At 35.3% G+C, this 24740-nt stretch overlaps 1 protein-coding gene, 1 long non-coding RNA gene and 2 other non-coding genes across 12 annotated transcripts in view; 3 read left to right on the top strand and 1 right to left on the bottom strand.

Moving 5' to 3' along the window:
* The window catches only part of DNM3 (dynamin 3), a 647411-nt gene that overhangs the window by 300663 nt on the left and 322008 nt on the right, over positions 1–24740 (bottom strand). The window lies entirely within an intron of this gene.
* Positions 86–24011, top strand: LOC130457102 (uncharacterized). The gene is made up of 2 exons (XR_008916106.1): positions 86–162; positions 17357–24011. It is a non-coding gene; the product is annotated as an uncharacterized LOC130457102 (long non-coding RNA).
* MIR199B-2 (microRNA mir-199b-2) lies at positions 17181–17239 on the top strand. The gene has a single exon (NR_127481.1). It is a non-coding gene; the product is annotated as a microRNA mir-199b-2 (primary transcript).
* MIR214 (microRNA mir-214) lies at positions 23228–23337 on the top strand. The gene has a single exon (NR_032195.1). It is a non-coding gene; the product is annotated as a microRNA mir-214 (primary transcript).

Genomic DNA, 24740 nt, shown 5'->3' with positions numbered 1-24740 from the left:
GGAGTGAAGGATCAGTCACTTGGAGCTGGAGGGAAGACGGACATTCCAGACATTCAGGGTTTTCAGAGATTCGGGCACTGACTCAGAGGAGCGACTGGAAGACTGACTCGGAGGAGGACTGGAAGACAGACACCCAGACTTCTTTTTAGACTGTCACCATTGGTGAGTGAAAGGCTGACTTAGTGGACTTGCTTTTCTCTTCCCCTGGCTGGGGCTTAGAAATTCTAACTGACTTAGTGACGCCACCTTTCTGGAGGTGTAAAGCCTCCAGGTAAGGCCCTTCTTCTTGAGATTCTCTTCCCTTGATTGAGGCTTAGACATTTTAACTGATCTCTCTCTCTCTCTCTCTCTCTCTCTCTCTCTCTCTCTCTCTCTCTCTCTCTCTCTCTCTCTCTCTCTCCCCCCTTAATATCTTCCTTCTATTGTAAATATTGTAAATAAACTACCATAAATTCCACTTACTTTAGTAATTCATTTTGGGATTTAGAAATTAAATCCCTGGTGACCAGCTATATAATATATTATCAGTCCAATCACAATTAATTCTAATAGCCAGTAGTCTGGGAGTGAGGGATTACTAAGTCTTGGTCCCTTAGCCCTAGGAATCCTGGGCTATCTCCAAAGGAACTTAAAGGTAAATAGTGGGCAGGGTGACAGCAGTTATTTGACTCACTCTAGCAGATTTTTCCCTATTTTGTCTCCTAGGGTGCCTTGCTGAGAATAGTCAGTCAGTTCTCTGGTTTGGCTAAAATGCATGAGTATATTAAGAAGAATCTATGAGGGGGTGAAATAGGAGAAACATGTGGAATAAATGATAAACGGGTTATGAGAATATGATGGAGGAGCCCAGATGTTCCATAATCAACGTACTAATACCTAAAATGTATATTACCTGACAAGATAAGCACAATATCCTGTAGATATTTCCATGTATCAGAGACTATACAAAAGTCACAGGAATCCTGAAAGAATCAAGCTGGTGTGGTGTGAAGGTGTGGTGTGAAGCACTCAGTATAACTAAGGTCAAGAGGGAGTGGTACTGTGTCCAGAGGGAGCCCCTTGGTGCCTGCCTAATTCCCCATAAATCAAAAGGGAAAATTGAGGGAATTAGGGAGTGGATAACTGTGGCAATTGAGTGAATCATATTAGCACTATCTTGTGACTCAATTCTGGAGTTAGGTCCATTCCTTTTCTATTCAATTATGTGTCTAGTCCAGTTTCTGTACTATGAGAAAACTTCATTAAATTGCAGGAATTGGGAGAAAACTTTATTGCATTGTTTGATGTTATCCCTGCATAGCTGAGAAACTTGGCCACCTCTACTTGCTGTTTAGAGACCCTTAATTAAGGACCTAGGTTATGCTGACCAGAAAACCCAATCAGATTCAAAGACTGAATAAGGAATTTTCTCACAATTGTACATTTCAAGCAACCCATATGTCTTCTCTGAAAACTAGCCCTGTACTGATCAATTAGTTATTGTTTTGTGACCCTTTGATTGTTTGCAGATAGTTTGGGGGAACTGGGAAGCCTTTTTCTGAATTCAGGGAATTGCACCTGTTCACTCTCACCCCCCTACCCTCAATTTGGAAAGTCCCTAATCTTTCATTTAATTAGAAATCAGATTATCTGATATTGTGTTGTTTCCTTTTAACTAATTGGCTTTATTTGATTGTTTTTAAGGTATAAAAGTGGGTATTCTTTTATTCATGGTTCAGCCCTAAAATGAGGAAAGGGGACTGGTTCCAATTTTTTAAGCAATTGGCATGCACCATTCTATAAATGTATATGCTCAGAAGGTCAAATCTTTACCCCCTGAATCATTTTGTCTTTCCCCTGCCATAGAGCCCAATGTGGGAGTTACTGCCAACAGTCTTAGAAACTAACAGAGGTGAACAGGGGATTCAGATTGGGAAAGGGCAGAAGAAGGACCTTAGGTAGAGCTTAGCAAAGAAGGAAGTCTAAAACTTAATGGAAAGAGAAAGGACCTCAGGACTGGAGTTGTCCTGGAGTCCCTTGAAAGAGTGGAAGATACCACTCTCTGAAATAAGCAGAATCTCCTTGTTCCTTTAAGGAATGCAAGAATGGAGTCTTACTCAAGTACAGGGACTCTCAACCTTGACACTGAGTTTGCTGAGATGAGAAAACCAACATAATACAATGAAGCAATGCTTTGGACTGAGAAATTGCTATGGACTAAACCCAGAGGAAAAGAAAATCCTTGTAAGACCAATTAAATTCCTATAAAAATGCATTTTGGTCACAAGGACTCTAAGAGTACTTGAGAGAAATAAAATAGACACAAAATGGAAGAGCTAAGACCAAGAAAAAAGTGATACTTTAAAATGATCAGTGGAAATTCACAGAAGAAATTAGTGTCTTGAAAATTAGAATGAACTGACAGAAATAAGAATTCAACAAGATTAGAAATATCATATAATAATAAAACTAAAAAATTAAAAAATATATAAGGAAATATAAGAACTATATAAAAACAACTTAGCATTCAAGGAGAAATAATTTATCAAAGTAACAGGAAATCATGGCCATATTTTTAGCCAAAATACCACATTTCAAGATATTAATTACAACTTCCCAGAACTATTAGAACCAGAGAGCAAAGTAAAACTATTAAGAATCTCTTAATCTTTTCCTGAAAGAAAACCCAAAATGAAATTTCTAGGAAATTTCTTAGCCAAAATCTTACTACATGAAGCCAAAAAGAAAAAGAAACTTCAATGAGTAATAAGCCACTATCAAGAACACATAAGATTCTGTAGCTGTTGCAGTAAGGAAGAGGGCACGAAGATCTGAGAAAATGTCTAGTTTTCCAACTTATTGGTCCTGTGGAGATGTTTGTTTTTTTCCCTTCAAACCTTCACCTTCTGGCTTACAATCAATATTGTATGTTGGTTCCAGTGAAGAAGAGTGGTAAAGGCTTCAGAAACTGAGGTTAAGTGACTTACCCAGGTTCACACATTTAGAATGTACCTGAGGCTATATTTGAACTCAGACCACCACCACCATACCAACCCTCCCAACCCTGCCATCTCTTGTCCTGGTTCTCTAAGTACTGAGTGATCCAACTGTCCTGCCAATGTCTTTTCTAGAGGATGAGGTAGTAGAAAAAATATAAATCGATAATGTCTTCCAAATTAAAACATACTTGCATAACCAGTGACTTCAATGTAAAGATGGGCACATCAGTACTTACTATATGCCAGGTACTATGATTAGCAATAGGGGCACAAAGACAAAAGTTAGCATTCTATTAGAGGACACAACATGTGCATGTATTAAGGACCACCAGTTCCTCCTTTCCTTTCTCCACTTCCAGATCCTATCTTTCCTGTATCATCTGAGTGAGTGCCATCATCTTTCCACTTGCCCCTTTAGCTTTCACCTAGGTTGGAGAAGGAGAACTATAGATGTTGATGCATTTATTCTATGCCCAGGGAAAGTCCTGCTATTTCCATCCTTTCTCTACTTTCTTCACCCTCTAGGGAGATTCTTCTACTCTCTCTCACTTTAGCTTCCACTCTTCCTAAGCTAGGAGGAATTGCAAATTCAAGTGTCCTTTAAAGATTTAGCTTCACTTTTAAGGAAGCCAAAAGGGGGCAGCTCTTGTGCTCGCTCTCTCTCTCTCTCTCTCTCTCTCTCTCTCTCTCTCTCTCTCTCTCTCACTCACACACACACTGTGTGTGTATTTGCATATGTATATATATCGGCACAGAGATAACTAAGCCCTAGGAAGCTCATAATTCTGAGAGAAAATGAAGAGAGAAATGATGGTCCAGGACAGAACTTTGGGGATACAATCACAGTTAAGAAGCATAATATGGATTATGATCTTGTAAAGGAAGCTTGAAAAGCAGTTATGTCCAACAGTTAGAGACAGTCAGACAAGTTGTGTTCATATCTTGCCTCTGATGTTAGCTACTTATTTAATTTCAGGTCAAGATTACCTACTTTATCCTCACTTTACCTCAGTTTACTCATATGTAAAATGTGTAGGTTTAAATGACCTCTAACTTCTCTATACCAAGGTCTAAGATCTTATATGATCTATGATTATATAGAAACATCCTAAGCATTGCAATGTAATACCATCTTTATCATTTCTTTAGAACTTATGCTTTTAAAGAATAAAATGGACTTTAAATATATTAAAAACTGCATAGGAATCAATTCATCCCAGGAAAGCAATTGTTGCTATATTTACCACTTCTGGTTTGCAGAGTTCAATTGGGATGAAAAAAAACAACAGCCTGTGCTTAGTGAAGATAGGGCATTTTTTAAGGAGATTCCCTTTGTAGGCTACAACTTTCTCATGCACAAGTAGTAATGGTATATATGCATCATCTTTTATTTCTATATCAGAGTTTGACCTTGAATTCAAAGTTGAGATTTATATGAAAAAGGCAATTCTAAATTCCAATGATTATTAACTTCAGATGAAGAAACACAGCCCTTGGGGTGTGCAATGTTTGAATCTGCATTTGACTACAATTTTGTCCCTTTTCTATAGATTTCTATATATTTTCTATAGATAATCTAAAGATTATCTATAGAGAAGTCCAGGTTGTAGGAACACACTCTCACCAAGGATTCCATTGTCCAAAAAACTGGCCCTGTATAAGTGTGAAAAATCTACTTAACATTTCAAAAAAGGTCACTTGGGGCAGCTAGATGACCCAGTAGATAGAGTACCAGCTCTAGAGACAGGGGGGCCTAGGTTCAAATCTAGCTGTAGATAATTCCTAGCTCTGTGACACTGGAGATGTCATTTATCCCCAGCTGTCTAGCCCATGCCCTCCCGTCTTAGAATTTTTATTAAGACAGAAAGTAAGGGTTTTTTAAAAAGTAATTTTACAAAAAAAGTCAGATGGGAAGTAACAAAATTGACCTAACTGTTAAAGGAATGAGGGGAATTTAAAGATAAACTTAATTACTGGTTCAAATAATAGTTTACTAAACATATCAAAGCTGGCATCTTTTTATATACTACCTTTGAACTCTTTAGTACATTCAAGCTTACGTTACTATCTCATTTGAAAGGTAGCACTCCCAAAAGACACAGTGTCCCCTTTTATTATGAATTTTAGCTCAGATAAAGGATGCACCTGCCACTGGTTATTAAGTGTAACCACAGACCAGCTGTGGTTTTCAAATTGAGAGTTTTCAAACTAGAAGTTAATATAATAGTGAAAGGTGCTATGTTAGTTAGGATACCTTAGTTATAACTCGTCCTATGATATACAACATAAATCAGGAATGAAACTAAGTGGGGATAGGGAAAAAAGAAGAATTTATGAATTAAAATCATCTTTTAAAGTTTTCAAAGTACGAGAACCAATGGATTTAGTAATCATTTAGAGAATGTGTATACATCATTTCTTAATATAAATAAATATGTTCCATAAGGAAACATTTAAATCATTGCCTTAGGCTGAGCCTCGGAAGTATTGGTTAATTTAAAATAAAACAGAACTTTTTATGCGTATGCTGTATCTTTCCAAAGCTGATAATTTTCATCATTTACAACATCTTATTAAATGGATTAGTATTCTTTCAGAGTCATATCTATGCGATAACTAAAAATGTCTTATATGACACCAAAGAGGAAACTAAAAGAAGTCTAGAAAAAATACATTCCTAGGCTTAAATAACAAGGGATGTCTTAATACATTGCTTCCTATCTAATCATGACCTCAAACCTAGGCAAATATATGTATATATATATATATATGAGTATATATATATATATATAAACATAAACAGTTTCTTTCCCCCAAAGGATTTTTAACCAAACTGAAGGGAAAATAATGAAAATCCTTTAGGTAGCCCTAAATTTTACTCTCAAACTAAGGAGGAAGTCATTCTTCCCCACCTGCTTTCTTTACTCCCCAAATAATTATCTTTAAAAGAGTTTTGAATATGAATGGAATTACAACCTTAATTAAAGCAAATGTTTCAGTTTCATTTGTTATACATCAACAGAAAACAGAAATGCCCATCCATTCCATTGAGGTAGAAGAAAAGATTGAATAAAATTCTTGTCTTATTGTAGTATTGTATGTGATGAGATCAGATTACTTAAATTCCAATATACCATTACTACATGGGATTTTAAAATTTAATCCCTTTGCCATTCATTTTAGTTTTAAATAGTTTGTTTATCTCCTTCCTGCTAGCCCAAATTTAAATGAAGAAATGGAAAGCAGATTTCTTTAATGTAGTGAACTACATGTGGTTTCCATATTTCTCTCCATTGTGGTTTAACAGTACACACATTCATCTGAAAAAGTCTTCCCTGGTTATGAATTTAAAGTGAAGTTTCATTTATAGTATTTCTTTGCAAATTCTAATCACAGATTCATAAAAATCAAAGATTAATAGAGAAATTCAAACATTGCATACCACATTATATATTTATTGCCATTGCAAGTATAATTAAGTATACAATTGGATAACACCCAATTTTCATTGGTAATCATTTTTACTTGCTTAAATCCTGGTAGTAATACTCCCTGTCTTTACTGTTCAAGCTATTATTGTAAACATATCTTAACTATTTATGTAAATAGCAAAGATTGAACTGAGCACCTATTAGGCATGAGTCACTGAGTTCAGTGTTGTGAAGAAGACAAAGAAGTATGTCAAGGCTTATGGAACTCAGGGCTTCAAGAAGCTCAGAGAAAACAAACTGGAAAAACTAGACATACATTTACAAGTCTAAAAATGATACTGGAAAGCAAAATAGGTTGACACAAGATAATAATTGATTAATTGCCAAATGAGTGGTATGTACAATTGTGACATGGATAGGGGTCGAACTTGTGACCTCATTGGAATAGAGTATTCCCACTAAGGAAACTTCTACTAATTCAGGCTGGCATATTGCAGTGGGTAAGAAGGCAGCCAAAGGAAGAAAGGGAAGAGCTGAGAAATAAATGAAAAGAATTACAAAGATGGAAAACAGATATGTACATAAAAGATGGAGATATAGATACAATAAGACACAATAGCAGGAAAAATTATTGAAAGAGAAGGAAGAAGATAAAGAACAGTGACAAAGTGACAGTAATGAAGGGAGGAAAAATAGTCCTGAACTATTAATAAACTGCTTTTATTCAATATATTCCTGTTCACTTGGGTTATGGATTTCAATGCAATATTACCATTTAACTGAAATACGTTACATGATTGACCACTGATCCTAGTTTTTTAGCTTCTTCATCAAAGGCTTGCTCCAATTGGGAAAGGTGCAAGATTTGAGGAAGATTATTCTCAGGATTTCAGAAAGAATGAAGACGGCAATATCACTTCTTAATTGGTTACTCATTCCTGTTCCAGGAAAATGCCACCAATAGATAAAAAAAAATTTCATTTCATTTCTTAGACATAGAATTGACTTAATGGTAATGAAAAAATGGAACTCAGAAGCCAATTGCACTAAATTATATCTGTACAGATGCTGTAACACACAAGTACTCTGCAATAGACTCTTAAGTATGAGCCTTTATTGTTTCACAGTGAAGAATATTTAATAACTTCCGGTGCTAAGTCATTCTGGATATTTAATAAGCAAAGAGAAATGGGTTATGATCCTCCTTCTGCATTGCTAAATATTGTTAACATGGCCATTGCTAAACATTTATGCCATAGCATGTAAAAATCTACCTACAATATAGAACTCACCCTCAATATGGAGGATTTTAACTGGGCAATTTTATATGCCCTACAAATTATGTATGTATGTGTGTGCATAATATACATACTCTGTGTGTGTATATATATACATATATACATATATATATATATGTCATACATACAATAAGCTGGAATGATGGCATTTTAACTGTTATAAAAAAAGGTGGAATTCATATAAATTAGTGGAATTCACATAAATGGAAAAGAACAAAACAAAATCATCTTTAACATTATTTCTGTTAAAATAACATTGCCATTATAGGTTGACCAATGACTATTGTTTCAACATCCAGAAGCAAAAAAAAAAATAGAATTGTGATTGATTCATAAAATTCTAGATGACAAAATCATGCTTTTGATTTAAAGGAAAAAGATTTTTAAAAAAGGACAACTAGGTGGCACAGGAGATAGAGGGCCCAGAATCAAGAAGACTAATCTTCCCGAGTTCAAATCTGGCCTCAGACACTTACCAGCTCTGTGACTCTGGGCAAGTCACTTAACCCTATTACCTTCAGTTTCCTCATCTGGAAAATGAGCTAGAGAAGGAAATAGAAAACTGCTCCAGGATTTTTGACAAGAAAACCCCAAAAGGGATCATGAAGAGTCATACACAACTGAATGACCAAACAAAGACAAGAAGATAGAATAATAAAGTTGGTTAGTAAGTAATAAAGGCTAAAAATACCAAGATACTGGAACCAAAATCCAAATTCACCAGGTAAAATGAGCTTTGCCACTGCCATAATGCATATCCTGCCAAGGAATTCTAAAGACTCTTTTTAGATTGTTGCAGAATTAAGGATTTACTTTACAAGACCTTAAAACCTTATGAGTAGAGAAGTTGTACTCTGCCCCCTATCACAGGGACACATCCTTATAGAAGCCAGGCAGTCCCAGGTCTTCCAATGCCTTCTCTATAAGATCTGAATCCTTTGAAATAGAGGTCCTTTTTTAAAAAAAAAAAACAGTTTTCTAGTGAAACATGCTATGCTGTATAGGCAAGGAAGTCTCCACTGATAGTAGTGAATGCATGTAAAGCTAATTCTTCCCAGTCAGTTGAGCAAGAATAGAAAGGGCGCCTCAGAATGCCTGGCACCCTGATCCATGGGCAAGGAGAAAAGATGGGGGGTTGGATGGGGAACGACCACCCATTGATCACTGTATAGCCAAAGGAATATAAACTCCAGGTTTACAAATGGAACAGGAACAAGGCAGTAGCTTTAGCTCCATACAAAGAGAAAATGCCTCAACATGCTTCAGTTGGGTAATTTCTGATAGGTGACAAACATCATCTCCTAGCAAATGTGCTAATAATTCTGTAAAGAAGTGAAGTGTTCAATAAGACTCTCATAAGGACTGACACGGACTCAACAGTATAATATATTATAGAGGCTCAAAGAGCCATTACAAAGGACTTCCAGTAATCTTTTGACTATATTACAGATGTACATAGGTGATATACAAAGTGTCCCAATTGTCTTAGTGAAGTTTTAAGCCATTAAACCTTAACGTCCAAGAGATATAGTTAGCTTAAGGTTGTCCATAAGACTTGACTTCTGATCTGTTCGGACCCAGCTCCAAAGAACAAATCCATTCAATATTCAGGAAAACAAGTCACTGTTGTCTATAAGGCAGCTCTGAGTAGTAGATAGACAGCTGGCTTTGAAGCCAGGATACTTGGGTTCAAATCTTGCCACTGAAACATAACTATCTCTACAACCATGGTCAAAGCATTTCACCTCCATACACATTAGTGAATGAAATGTCAACCTTTTTTAAGTCATTTAAAATTGAAATTGCACTGACTTTCAAGGGATGTCCCACATAGAGATCCATAACGTAGATACTCTACATGCACGTTAGTTTACTTGGAAAGGGGAAAGGGAGATTTTGTTGGGCTTTTTAATTGCTTTAATTTTATTTCTGTAGAAGCACGTGATGATGACTACCTGTGTGTACTGGAGCAAGGCAGGTAATCTCCCTGAGCTTCCTTTTCCTTATCTATAAAATAGATTTCAACTAGTTGGTCTCTGATGAGAGCATCCATGAGATTTATGCTCACATGGGCTTTAATGACTACTCCTAGGATCTCTGACTCCAGTCCTTTGGGGCATTCCTTCCTTGTATAGATCTCAGAGATGGCCTTTATGAAGTGCCATAAATGAAAAATTATGATGAAGCCAATCTAGTCATGAGTTTTACCCAATATATAACCTCTCACTCATAGAATATGAAAGTACCTGCACAAAAATATAGACAAATCTACTTCTAGAGGACATTTTCTCTAGTCTTCATTTTTAGTACATAATCCTATTAAGGTTTTGTTGTTGTTATTGTTACTTAACTGTTCCATGGTATGGTCTGCCTTCACTCCTTAATGAGATTATAAACTCCTTGAGGCCAGGGAGCCCAGCCATAGGTTGTATTTGTTTTTTCCTTCAATGGTTAGCAGAGAATTGAGTATATAGTTCATTCAAGGAATGGATGGTTGATTTCATTTACAAAAATTCATCTGTGTTTCCAGGGACATTCAAAATAAGCTAATCCAGTCACATTCTATTTTATCTACATTTTTATGCTTTTTACATATGACCAGAAAATCGAGAGCTTTTGATTTTCTAAAGTCTCTGTAATGTCGCCTACTGTTTCTTCATACATGACTTACGCCAACTTGCCCTGTGGCCGATGTTCAGAAGACAGGTCTCAGCCCACAACGATTAAGCCTGATCTGCAGTTCTGTAAGGGATGCCTTCAATAATCAAGTATTCTGTTTTACTACATATTCAATTAAACTCCAGTGGTAGATTCTTTGCACACCAGAAGCATAAGCTTGCCCTTTCATGTGTGTCTGTCTAAACACGTCTATAGATTTGATTAAGATGGAGGAGCAAGACGAGATGACTGAAGGAAACAAAATAACGGGGGGAGTCAGGGCTGTGATACATGTCTCCTTGTGAAAGGTCCATTTGCAAATCTGTACATCTGGAGGCAGTCAGAGTCACGTCCTGTAGGACAATATTGTGCAGGCTCCTCTGGTTTGCCTCCCATACTTGGAGCTCCTCAAATGCTTTCTTACAACAGTAGCTTTCTAGAATAAAGCAGGTAATGCTCCATTTTTTTCTATTATCGTTTGATGTTCCAAAATAGACTTTACTCTGACAGCTAACATCTATGTACCTGTGGAGAAGAGCCCTCACAAAGGTGGAGATCGGGATGTTAAAGATGACAACATTTGGGGCCACTTTGGTGGCTCAGTGGATTGAGAGCCAGGCCTAGAGATGGAAAGTCCTGGATTCAAATCTGGCCTCAGACCCTTGGCAAATTGCTTCACCCCCATTCCCTAGCCACTCTTCTGCCTTGGAACCAATACATAGTATTGATTCTAAAATAGAAGGTAAGAATTTTTTTTAATAGATGAAATTGTATATTTCCAAATTCATTTTTAGTATATATCTTGTTTTGCCTAGGAGGCAGGCGAGGCATATATTATAATTTCTACTCTGCTGACAAAGAAACTGAGGCCCTGAGAATTTTAAGAACCAGCCCAAGATCAGGCCCCCAATAAATGGCATATCTGGGAGCTCAATCTAGGACTTCTGATCCCTGACTCAGTATTTGACATTTTACATATTTGTTTAGGGGTCAGCAGTGAGGAAATAAGATGCTGGTGATGCCAAAATTCATTAAGAGGAAGTGTGTTAAAATTTTCAGTGTCATAAAGGGACACCCTATACCTCTTAAGCAAATGATCCAGGACTCATTTTAAAGTCTGATTGTAACTTGGAATTTCAGCTGGAGCTTAGTAGAACATCGCCTACAGATGATGCTCATTAGCTTCTAAGGGCTGAGGAAGCCAACAGACTGCATTCCTAGTAACTTTTTCCTTGAAGCCTGCAGGAAAAGGCCAGCGGCAATTTGCCACCACCCTCTTTCACTTGCCCTCCCCAAAGATTTCACGACATTACTGCTGAAATTGCACTGGAAACATAAATCATGTATTTACCCCCATGTGACTGGTATTTGATGGAGCCAAAGATTTTCAAGATTTGCCTGCTGAGTGTATTATGTTACTGAAATGTAGAAATAGCTGAAGTGCAAACCATTCCCCAGACAAAACCAAAGGAGCAACAATAAAAGCACCAATAATTCCTTTTTCCATTGACCTGAAGAAAGAATGTTCATAAAAGATACAGTGTTCATGGTAGGGTTTGATTTCTGAGTATACGGACAGAGTAGCAAACATCCCAGGATGGGAAAAGTGCTCATTTATAGCTTATGTCTTAATTAGGCTTCTCATAGACTTTGCTTTTTACATTTATTTTTAATTATAAAGCCAGTACCCATTTTGGAAACATTTTTATAGTTATTTTTATTTTCTTCCTATGACAGAGAAGTGCTGACACTCTTTCTCAAGATGTTTCCCCTTTAAATCACACCCTCTGATATGGCTCCTTTCTATCTCGTCTGGGAGGAAACTCCCATTTCTGAGACCTGAAGGCTTTTACAGTATTTTTTTGGCAGGATTAAAGGAGGAGGGAAGAAAACAGAGGACGTGAATACAGAAACAAATAATATTTTTATTTAATGTGGGGCTTTCTAAACTTGAGTCCTTCCAAGACTAACAAAATAAGAAAGGCAGAGACAACTTAAATACAACATTCCTTCCTTTTAAAAAGTTCTAATCCAGATGGCATAATGCTGACAGAATTGGGTCCTATCTTCTCTAGTTTGTAAATGAACGAAGGTCAACTAGATTTGGATCCCTGTGGACTCAAAAGAAGAAAACAGCAACTAAGGAAGCAGCCTAGCTAAGCTAGATCCTGAGTTTCACAAAGGATTATATGACAGATAGACACAGGATGTGTTCTGACGATTAGCAGGACAAAAATAAGCAAGTAAATATCGTCAGTCCGGTGTCCAGGCCTAGGGGGCAGGGGGAACAATGTGATCTGAAGCTGGACAGCATCTAGAACTTAAATGAGAAGCTATTAATACTATTGGGGGTGGGGGAGTCCATTTAAGATACACAAGATCAGGTAAATATTTAAATACCACATTGCTTTGACAGACACATCCAGAAGTTGTTGAGCATGATTAGAACTCAACTACTGTCCCGAAGGCCTTACTTGCTGCCCAGTGCCAGACTTGTAACTTCCTTCAATGGCATTAACGTCTCCATAAGTGGCTTCTCTCACACAGTAGTCATTTGTCTACCCCCTCCCTCACTTAAAATTAATGAATCTTGTGGGGTTTGGTAGCAGCTTTTTCTTGAACTACGATAGAGTTGAACCGACCAGGATGTAGATGAAGAATAATGGCTCTACGGACAGATGAGACAGGTTCCAATCTCAGTTTTGCTAGTCCTTGTCTACAATATAGTTCAGCTCTCTGGGCTCTGCTTCTTTATGTATAAAGCCAAGAGTTTGGCCAAAAGGATCCCCCAGGTCCCTTCCAGTTCTAGATCCTTTGTTCTTTGGAGAGTTAGAAAATCTGGACTACTGACTGAGTGACATCAGAGGAGAAAAGTCCCCCTTGGGGCAAGTCAGCAGGTTTTTGGCTACTTCTTATCTAAGTTTCCTAGAAAAAGGAGAGGTTATGGGTCTTGTCTATGCATAGATAACCACTATGTTTCCATAAGGATTTGAATCCAGGCCTTCTTGGAAATGGGTCTCTTTGAAAACTGGGCCTACGATTTGCTCAGGGTAGGGGACCCATCCCTGCTTGTCAGATATGGAACATCTTTCCACCAATCATTAGATCATCATTTAGTTTGGAATTTATCCTAGAGAATTCCCTGAAGTGCTGAGAGCTTCAGGGTTTGACTAAGGTGATGGAGCTCATTTGGTTTATAGGAAAGCTATGACCCAAGTGTAACTCAAGGCCAGCTCCTCTAACCATTATGCCGGGCTATCACTCAAATGTGAGTTATTAATAACAGAAATTTCTCTATTTAATATTTAAAACCAAAGATTTCTTGAATTTAGATGTAGATGGTATTATAGAGAATACAACAATGTCTATGATTGGTTCTTGCCTATCAAGACATCAGAAAGCATTTGGAAAAATAACACATTCATGCAAAAGGTTAAATAAAATGACAAAGTTCGCATAGTTCAATACAATGTTCATGGTACTATATGCTTCATTATTGAATAAATTGTTAAATGTATAATTAATTTGTGCTATGAATATGCTAATGAAGAGGATAAATTTCAAAAGGTTGAGAAGATCCTTTTGGATGAGAACCATGTATCAGAGGTATCTGTATGTAGAGGTATCTGTAAGGGAATGTCTTCTTAATAAAGAGCAAGTTTTGTTTGCATTTGCAGGTGAGTAACCAATGTCTGTCAGGAAACAAGAAGTGATGAAAGTGTAAAGCATTAGGCTGCTGACTGGCTAAAATAGTTTTTATTTTCCATGACACTTTAAAACAGATTTTATATTATTATAGCTACATAGTCATATCATTCCAAAAATCCCCTTTAATCAATAATATTCATTTGTTTTTATAATGAGCAAGTTTTGGAACCTGTGTCCCTCAAAATCAAGAGCTACCTTTTTGTTCTCTTTGGCCTAGCATTTGAAACCTCTGAGGCATTATAGGTATATAAATAATATGTGTATTTATGGGAATAGAGGTGGAGAATATATCATATGACAATCAAATAAATGTTGTGGATAAGCTATGGTTTCAAAAAATTCTAGGAGTATAAAGATTATGCCTTATCTAAACTTATTCCCCCAGGACCTAACATAGTATATAAGTAGACATTTAATATACATTGATGGATTGAATTTTAATGGTGATGGATAGATTTAAAATCTAATTCTTAAAAGCCAAATAAATTCATGCAGATGTGCCCATCTTGGAAATAGATGCTTAAGTGGCACAAAACTTTCTAATTCCTCTGTAGAAAATATTTAAAAATAAATTTGCAAGATATCAAATACATTCAATTGTTTATGGAAATTCTAGATACTTTTACTTGGAAATATAGAGTATTTTCATTCAGACAGCACACCCAGTTTGAAGGAATAGGTTTTTATGCCCAGGCAAGTCTCTAATGCTATCAGTCACAGAATATTTCTTAATCTGAATTTGGTAAAGGGAGTTTTCTCACCTGGAGTGCCCTAACACCAACAAAATTGCAAGTCCCACCTAAAATCAATGAATGAATGAATAGCTAGATGAATTAGGGTTCTGGCTGCTGCCTTTAATCAAAACCACCTTTCATTGCCCTTATAAGAAATGTCAGGGAATTTCTCTTCAGAGAAAAATATTAGTGGCTAAGGAAATCAGTTTACAGATATGTGAAAAAATAAGGCTGAATTCAGATTAAATTTTGGTTGATTACTTTCTTCACTTTTTCATGATCATACCTACAATGTTTTGTGATGAAATATACATTTACGGGACAAAATTAAAGACCTGTGTTAAAAGGTTATGTCTTAGGTGCCCTTACATATTCCTGATATTATAAAAACAATGGAGAATTTAAAAGGGAATTTGGTTAGTGAGATAATCATGTCCAAAGACTATGGTGACAGATATTAAAGGAGGATACAGAAAAGCTTTCAATATAATCCTCAAAATTATTTCTGTGAATTAGTTCAATTGAGGACTCGTCTTTCTTTGAATTTACATGCCCAGGCCTTATGTTTTGGTTAAATCCAACACCCCTGACTAAGAAGTCTGGTAATTTCTTGTGCTATATTTAATCATCATTATAAACCCTTCAGACACCATAATCCTTTCAATTCTGAATCTTTCTATGTGTCTTTCAATCAGTTTTGAACCTGTTTTGTGAAGCTTTTATTAAAGAAAAAGGCATTTCATGAAATAAGTGCTATGAATAAATCAGGATTCATATGGATCTTTTTTGAGTCACCCAAATCAACAGATAGGAAAGGATTAGATTTCTCTTTTTCCAAAAAGCCACTTATGGACATTCTTTTAATTATATTCAAAACTTGTAGAATTATTAAGATTGGAAAGAGCTTTGAGCAAAGCAAATGGTTTGATGGATTGCTCAAAATTAATTAACAATGCTATTCAGGTTACTTTTTCACATTTCAATACTTGGAAGGATAATCAATCAAAAGTTGTTACATGAGACAACTTCAGCTTTTATCAGACATCTTTGGGGATAAAAAATCAGAGATGCTTACATATTCCAAATATTCGATATATAATAATGATGAAAGAACCCAAAGGGGATGACCAGGGGAGGAAAAGTAGATGCTAACGAGGGAATATCTTTAAACGGATGGTCAAAGCATACTTGGCAAACCTCACCAGACCTGGTAACCTTCAACAACGAAATTCACCAGTAGGATAATGCCATCTAGTACTATTACAACAAAATACAAATATTAAAATGGAACCAGAAGTTACCAGGGAAAAATAATGCCAGACCTAATAGCACTGATCTACCAGAAGCAATTTATTATGACACCAGAAAGCGCTTTTTTTTTTTTTCAAACTAGAGGCTTGAAATGAAAACTTTAACGCTTCTTTAAGGCTTGAGCTATATAGCACAGCTTGAGCCAGCCAGCCAAAATAGCTGAAGGGAAATGGGAAGGCCACATGTGGAACTAATTACTCATGTCGAGGCTATGACAAAGAACATTTCTCCAGACTTTTCATGGGGGCTTCACTTTCAGGAAGTAGCTATAATGACTGTTCGAGTCTAGAGCAGTCTGTGTGCTGCTGACAGATCCAAGGGAGGAGAAGGAGGAGGAGGAGGAGGAGGAGGAGGAGGAGGAGGAGGAGGAGGAGGAGGAAAAGAGGGAAAATGAATCTATTTGCCTTTTTTGATGAGTAAATACTATAGCATAAAGCTCCACAAAAGTCTCCACAAGCTTCCAAATGAGCCCTGACTTACACCATTCACCCTGCTGGCATCCGTTTCTCTATCTTCAAATTCATTTTCCAGCATAGAGAAGAGCAAATGTCTGCTTCTACTTTAACTCACTTTCAGTTGGCTACAGAGAAACAGTACATCTTGACTCTTTTTTACAGCTTTTCCATACTGGGGCCCACTTCCTGCCCAGTTGAGGGAAAAAATCTGGCCTGAAGATGAAATGACTGCTTAACATTACACTAAAACATCTGGTACCATTTTATGCACAGACCCATGTCTGAGAGCAGGCGATTCTAGCGGTCTCTCCAGCGGCACAGTGCATACCCAAACCTCCCTAGGGTGACATCATCCCATATATGGACTCTCAGGCCCAGCCCTCCCCCTTTTCCTGGTCCTAAATTCATTGCCAGATCCCCAGTCTGCTGCAAATGTGCCACGTCAAGACTGGAAATCACAGCACTTCAGTGTGATTCAGTCGGTGCTCCAGAGTGCGAGGGGAAGCAGAAAGCAACCCCCTGATGCAGGAAGGGAAGCTTTTCCCAAAGACTAAAGAAGGATTTAAAATAAATAAATAGAAGCGTCCGGAGATCCTGCTCCGTCGCCCCAGTGTTCAGACTACCTGTTCAGGACAATGCTGTTGTACAGTAGTCTGCACATTGGTTAGACTGGGCAAGGGAAAGCAGCGGCATGGACCATTGGGGACGCGAATTGCTATGGCAAAGGAGAAGACAGTTGTTGCACCTTTTTTCAGATCTCATATCCAGTATTTTTCTTCACAGGTTTTGCCCACTAGGGAATAAGGAACGATAAGGGACCCTGTGGAAAAAGGAGGACTTCAGAGTAATGCGGGGGAAGACCTTCGGGTAAGGCCTACTTTGGAAGAACACCTGGCCTGTGACCTGGCGCACCTAGGTGACCTCTACCTTCTTCCCATCATCCCGGCAAGAGAGATGGAGATTTGATGATTTACTTAAAGCATATGCAAGAGAGAGAGGTAGATATTCTGATCTGGAGAGAGGTATATTGGATACTTAGAGAGCCAGATACGTATTTCACAAAATTTTGTAAATATTCTATACCTTCTGAACAAATTGAAGTTAGAATCCCGTGGGTAACTTGTGTTTTGAAAGTAAAAAGTTTTTCCAGTCCAAGATGGAACTAAATAGTTAAGATGCAATTGAATTTGCTAGAGAGACTTAAAAAATATTTTAAAAGGGCTAACGGATGTACTATAGAGTCTTAGAAATAATTTAAAAGGGCTGATTTACTAAAGACAATCCAAAGAACTAATGACTTAAGTTTAATAAGAATTTCTATGTACCTTCTAACAGCCTAAGGTTGGTGGAATCAGCTTCAGATAAACTTAAATAATAATACTATTTCTAATTCTACCATGCTAGTGGAGGAACTTTTCTCAAAATTAATTAATTGATATACAATATACTTTTTAAAAAGTAGCCATTAGAGGAAACAGAGCCCATAGATAAAGCTCCTCGGAGTTGATATACATTAGAGTATACAAAATATACCAATACTTTTTAATGTGGCTAACAATAAAAGAGAGCTTGCCAAACTTTTGCCAACCAGACAATATAAAGATGGGACTTGCCGGGAAAAGAGAGCCAAAAGAGAACAGACTGAGTCAGCAATATAACAAGTCAAAACGAAAAATAAAATAAACCCTGTGATTTTAGGTGTCTCAATATGCATCGATGTATAACTTGTGAAAATTTAAATATGGTGGATGGCTACTAGTCAGCTACACCTTCTTGCCGATAATTTACACTGTTATTATTCCTAAGAGCACTTAAAATGATAAGTTACTTTGTCTTGAATCCCACTGATAAAAAAGGAATTTGTAAACGAGGGCAGAAGTTTTCTTTGGTAAGTTTCCAGCAGTCCTGGAAGAGAATGGGGTGGGGGGAGGTAGGAGGAGGAGGAAAGTCCTCAAGTTGAATGAAATCCCCATGGAGAAAATAATACAGAAAGTCTGGACTGCAATACGATACTTGGTGAACTTTAAAGTCTGGTCCCTGGTAACAAAACTACTATGATCTCCAAAAAGTTAAAATAATAATAATAACTTTTATTTAAACTCTGTCAATATATTTTTTAAATCTGTTAACTTTTATGTGAAAAATAATGTAATTTCTGAATTCTCACACTTAAATCCTTTAAAGTTATCTCTGCAGAATTTCTAATTTTAAAATGTGACTTTGTGATGTAAAAAACAAAAATTTCTTCTCCTGACCTGAGTGATTGGGATTCTCCAATTTGTTTTTACAAATTGTACATACAATAGAACAACTATCTCCAAAAGTAAGTTATCTGTACTGCTTAAAGAAAATATGATTTTTTTAACTTAACCAGGATTTTGGGGAAAAGGAGAATTTAGTTCCCATCTTCATTTAGATGACACAATAGTGACACATTTTTTTATCTATAAACCGTAACTTCTTTATTAAATCATTACTAATATTGGGAATGAGATTTTAATGCACACATAATTTATCTTGTATAGGAAAGTTCAAAATCTATTAGTATTTAAAAATCAAAATTTCTAAAAAACCTTTCATTTTCATTGGTGTAACTACTACAGGTGATTAATAGTTACATAGAATTTCGGTAATATTAAGAGTTTTTTGAGTTTTCTGTTTTCTAACATATGGAAATAGTTTCCACTAGCATTCAGTTTTCATTATATTGGCAAATGGATGTGTCACATGAGAAATCTTAATTCTTTTTGGGGGGGAGCCCAGTTTTTTAAAAATGTGGTCATTGTTAAAAAAACAGTATAACCTCTTGTAACTTTAAGACCACTATCAAAATTTACAAAAATAAGTTTCCTTTAAACATTTATTTCATCTTCCAATAATATATTTAAAGTGCAAATTTTTACATTGATAAAAATTATAACAGAATGAAGATTACCATTATTTAAATGTTAATCTTTAGTGAAATCCATTATAAAATAAAGTCTCACCAATATCTTTTAAATAGGAAGGTAGATGGAGTATCATATGGAAATGGTGAAGGCTCATTAGTTGCATCAATCTTAATTTTAAATGACCTTTTTTTTTTATAAAAGAAGTTTACTCCCACTGACTCCTCACCATTCCCCCCCCTTTTCCGATAACTTTTAGTCTTGAGACTGATGGCGGAAGGTCTGTTGTTGGTATCAGTTTAGGAAGTAGAAAAGGAGATTATAGTATAGAAGGATAATTCTAAGGATAATTCTAGAAAAAGAAAGAATATTTTGTAAAGTAGTTGAAATTCTTATGTCCACACAATGAAGAGACTTGTGCTATATAAAAATCTACTTTAGTAATGGAATTTTAATGATTGGAAAAGAATTAAGATGAATGTAAATTTTTATGTTTTATATGATCTTACAAAATGTAAAAATATATATTTACAAAAGCTACTGAATACAAGGTATTATATTATGTATATTGTACATATACCTACAACAAAATATAGGCTTAAACACAGATCTTTTTAAAGATAAAGATCTTACCTCAAATGTTAAATTAGATTTTGAATTTATTTTAAAAGTATATTGCAATATTTTAGTGATCAATGACTATTACAATGGGAGCCAACCAACAGTACCAGCACTTAAAACTCCTGGATTTTATGGTAAGTATAAGCTAAGAAAATCAAGTATTTTTGACTGAATATAGACAGTATAGTTTTCAGGCAAAGTCTTTATTACCAATCAGCTTATACTTCCGGGGAATATGTATTATTTTGTATTGCAGCAAATATATTGAATTCTATCAATAATTTGGTAAATTACAGTAAGTAGAAGCTCAGAAGGAAGTTTATTTTCTCCCAAATCAAAGAGAAATCATAGCCTTAGAGACCTTAAAAGTCATCCATTTATACATCCATTCCTTCAATAACATACTTAATTAGGAAAAGGATAACCTTTTAAGTCTGTAAAGTAGCTCTACTATATATCTCCAAAAAAGGAAGCATTCATATAATAATTTTTTAAAAAACACTCATTAATATTTTTCCTGCATTTAGTCTTTGTCTTTAATATTCTTCAACCTTGGTATTCAGGATAATAGCCCTAGATAATGTGTTTATATTGATAAAGGACTAAAATATACTACCAACCCCACTTCTATCCTATAGACCACCCAAGTACATATTTCACTTTGTGGAAAATATTTTAGTCAGAAAATCTCAAATATTTCTTATTTTATATTTTTATATTTTGGCATAAACCATTAATAAATTTGAAAAAAATAGAAGCCTTCTAATTCATCTTCAAAATAATCTACTTTCCTTTTCCACTTTAAAAGGAACAACTTTACCTCATATTATTGTTCAAAGAATTTGAAGAAAGCACATATCAGCCAAAAATTTCAATTTAAAATAAACAAAAGGTCAGATTTTAATTTCAGGGAGCAGGAAATTCCCGAGTCAAGGCTAAACCTCTCAATTTACTTCATTGTGCTTTAGTGTATTGGATGTACTAGAAATGCACATATTAACTTTTTCCTCTAAAACTCCTGATGACATTTATCAGTTTTGATGCATGTGGTCAAAAAAGAAAGTAGTTAGGGACAACTTATTCCTCACTCTATTCCATAGCTTCAATAGAGAAAGCCAATTCCTTAGTATTTAACTTCAAATAATTTATTTTTGTGTGTGAATTAAGAGGAAATTTTTTCTCAGTTCATTATTATTATCAGAAATAAAAGAAGGCAAATGTGGTTAAAAGAAAAAATGTACCACTTCAAGAAATATAATAATCATACAAATAACTCTTTATATCTTAACTTTCCTATTGATCTTTTAAAAAGCTATTTTATTTTCACTTGACTCTTTAAAGTGATGACTCAAGATTCATCCTGTAGTTTGAGTCAGAGAGAAAACATTCCAAATTATTTTGTACTCAAAGAGTTTATATAGAATGCAACTTCATATCATGTGAATGTGTAAATATGTTTATATATTATATATACATATATAATTTGTAATCTATATTTTATATATGTATAATAGCTGGGAATAAAATCCAATGAGAGGTACATATTGAGAGAAAAACTTGTTATGAAACCACAGTTGTATTTCTTCATTAAAGCTTTATATTTTTATCCCTAAAAACAAACTTCAGTCACTAGTCCACATCACACACTGATGATGGTCTTAAGAAAGCCCCATTTAATCCTTTCATGCTCAAGTCTTTTGGCTTTATGGAGAACTTTCAATACTCAAAGGTTCTAATTTTCATTTTCAGGTTATATCATTCCCTTAATTTATTATAGTTAACAGGATCAAATGATAAATTAAAACAGGCTAGTTTTAATATTCCTCACAAACATAATTATAAACCTACTTTATTCTATGACTTTTTACTGTTTCATATTAACAGTACAAGCAAATGACTTCTTGAGGCACTTGCTTCTGACTCCCTTTGCTTTTGTGGGCATTTAAATGTTCTCTTAGAAAACCTCCCAAATAGTCAAGTCACCTTAGGAAATAAGACTGGCTTTCATAATAAATCCTACTAGCTGGGATTTTTTTTTTCTTATTAGTTTGGAGTTGTATTTTCTAAAGGGAAATGTGGGGTATAGATGGAGGAATGAAGAAGTCATGACCACCTGTTAACAAAAATTACTAATTTGAAATCATGACAGGAAGAAATTATGAGATTTGGTTTTCTGGCGTGTTATTGAGCATATACCTGTTAATAAAAGCGAACTCTAATTCTTGTACTAAGCTTCAGGAAAGGTGCTTTGTTTTAACTTTCTTAAAAGAAATGTTAAATTTTGGGTTCTTTTGAGATTTTAGTGGCCCCCTTTTATAGCTGAGGATTCCCCTAACAATGTCCAAGACAAATTCTAGGAACCCTCTGCATCAATATGTTCTGGCTTATAATTTCTCATTGGGGACACACCCTGTAGTTCATTGAGAGATGCATACATTAAGTTCCTAACTGCTATTCAACTACATTTACTACATAAACAGTTAGAAATTTTGCATTTTAGGGAAAAATGAAAATTATTTGCTGTTGCTTTCAAAAATATTGGTAAACTATGTTCCTTTGACAATTCCTAGAGCAAACTGATCACATACAAAAGTGGGATGGTGCGTTGACAAATATATTAATATTAGTGACCTTTTTGTTGGAGAAGTCTATTTTTCAACTAACTGACAAAGGTTTTTTTTTTTCCCATAGACAAGATTATAGGACTTATCTCTTCCTAAAAACTAAGTGTAAACATAGCTTTTATCTTTAATTTTAGTATTAAAATATGCAGTGTTTACAAGAAGAGGAAAAACATCTGGTTCAATTACACTGCACTTTGAGCATATGTGAGCAAGCTGTAGCATGAAATGGACTTAAAAATAAACCTTCTGTTTAGTGTGTTTTTTTCCTCCTTAAGTTTTCAACAAGAGGATTCTGTTATCCTCAACATTCATGTTAGTATATTTGGATCAAATGTATAAATGTGAATTTTTGAATAAAACCAAAAGTCTCACTTGTTCAATAGTTCCATAATATTTTAAAGTTTAATTTTGTTGTGTGTTTTCCTCCCCTCTCGTCTCCTTCTTAAAAAAAATCCCCAAATCTGGACTGGTACAGATTGATTGTATCTGCCCATGAGCAAAGGAACCCTGATGGAACCAAGGGGCTGGCTGGACGGAGTTGTCATGTGTCTGCCTGTCTACACTTGCTGTGCAGAACATCCTCTCACCTGTACAGCAGGCACAGACAGGCAGTCACATGACAACCCAGCCTGAATGACAACCAGCCAATGAAAGCAGCTCTCTCAAACTATAGCATCTACACCAAGAGCTCCAACCAAAAAGAGGGAGCAAAAGTGTGGGGAGGGGAGGGAGGGATTGGGGTTTCAATCTGTTGGTTCAATACTTAAGTCATGTGTGTATTACTATTATCATTACTATTATTTCATTATTATTTAATCTGGTTAGACTATTGAAACCCACCCAAAGCAAAATGAGTGGTGCCTACAAAATATAATAAAACCCATTTCTGAAATTTTTCCTGTGCTTTCTATAGTACTCTTTTCCTAATTGTTATGATTAATTCACTAACCATGAGTTTTTATTTGTACACAGTTTTGCAGCACCACTGTAATCAAGACAACAAAACATGCTTCAATCCAATGCTTGAAAAATGAATGATTCCTTCAATTTTACCCAATAATTCCATAAATTAACTTCTTTTCTCATGCAATCATTTTTATTCTCCAGAAATACTTCAAAATAAAGTGGAAGAAGAGTCCAAAGTGTAGGAAATTGGGATTAATGCATTATCACCAAGATTAAGATAATTCTAGAAAAAAGAATATGATTATAATTTCCAGAATATCTAAAATTATTATTCCTTTCCATTTTGTTCCAATATAATGAAAGCTTGAAAATAAAATGTTATGCTCTTTTGTCTTATGATACTTAGGGTTTTATTGCTTTAGTATTTTTCCCATCAAGTTATCTAGCTTTACTATAATTTGGGGGTAGAGAAATAAGACCACAACATTCAAATAGATCAGAAAGCCTCTATTTTCTGTTCAGAAAGAGTAGGGTGGAGAATAAATGGAAACAAAAATGTATATGTTATCTTAAGGTCTCGGGGATTGTCTAAACTTTAGGAAATACTTCATTAACCAAAGGTCAAATAATTTGAGCTCTCCTAATATAAACTATAACAAAAAAGGAAGAGTGTCATGTAGGGGTTCTGACAAATTTGGTTTCTATAAGCTTCAGTGTATTTGACACCTGCTATTTTAACCAATATCTTTTCATTTATTTTCACTAAAATTTTTTGGGGTTTATTGTTTTGCTTTTTGTGGGGGAGGGAAAAAGTAAAGAACATCTCAGACCTCCCACTTTTATTTAGATACTCTTTGAGCTTCAATAATCAAACTTTTCATTTTCAATATTCTTTTTAACTAAAATATAAATTGTATTTACATAATTTATCATCTATAAGATGAAGGATTTGGACTAAACAATTTCCAAGTCCTAGCTGTTCCCAAGTCCTGTGATTTTATTATTCTGTTTGCAAAAACTGAAACTGAAATCTCCTTTTAGGAGCTCAAAACAGGATCATTAAAATATGAATTATTATACTCTTCATAATCAAAGGGGCAAAACTTGAAATTTGACTATCAGAAAATG

Source organism: Monodelphis domestica, chromosome 2 (genome assembly GCF_027887165.1).
Source record: "Monodelphis domestica isolate mMonDom1 chromosome 2, mMonDom1.pri, whole genome shotgun sequence".
Lineage (NCBI taxonomy): Eukaryota > Metazoa > Chordata > Mammalia > Didelphimorphia > Didelphidae > Monodelphis > Monodelphis domestica.
This window is presented reverse-complemented; position numbering and strand designations above follow the sequence as displayed.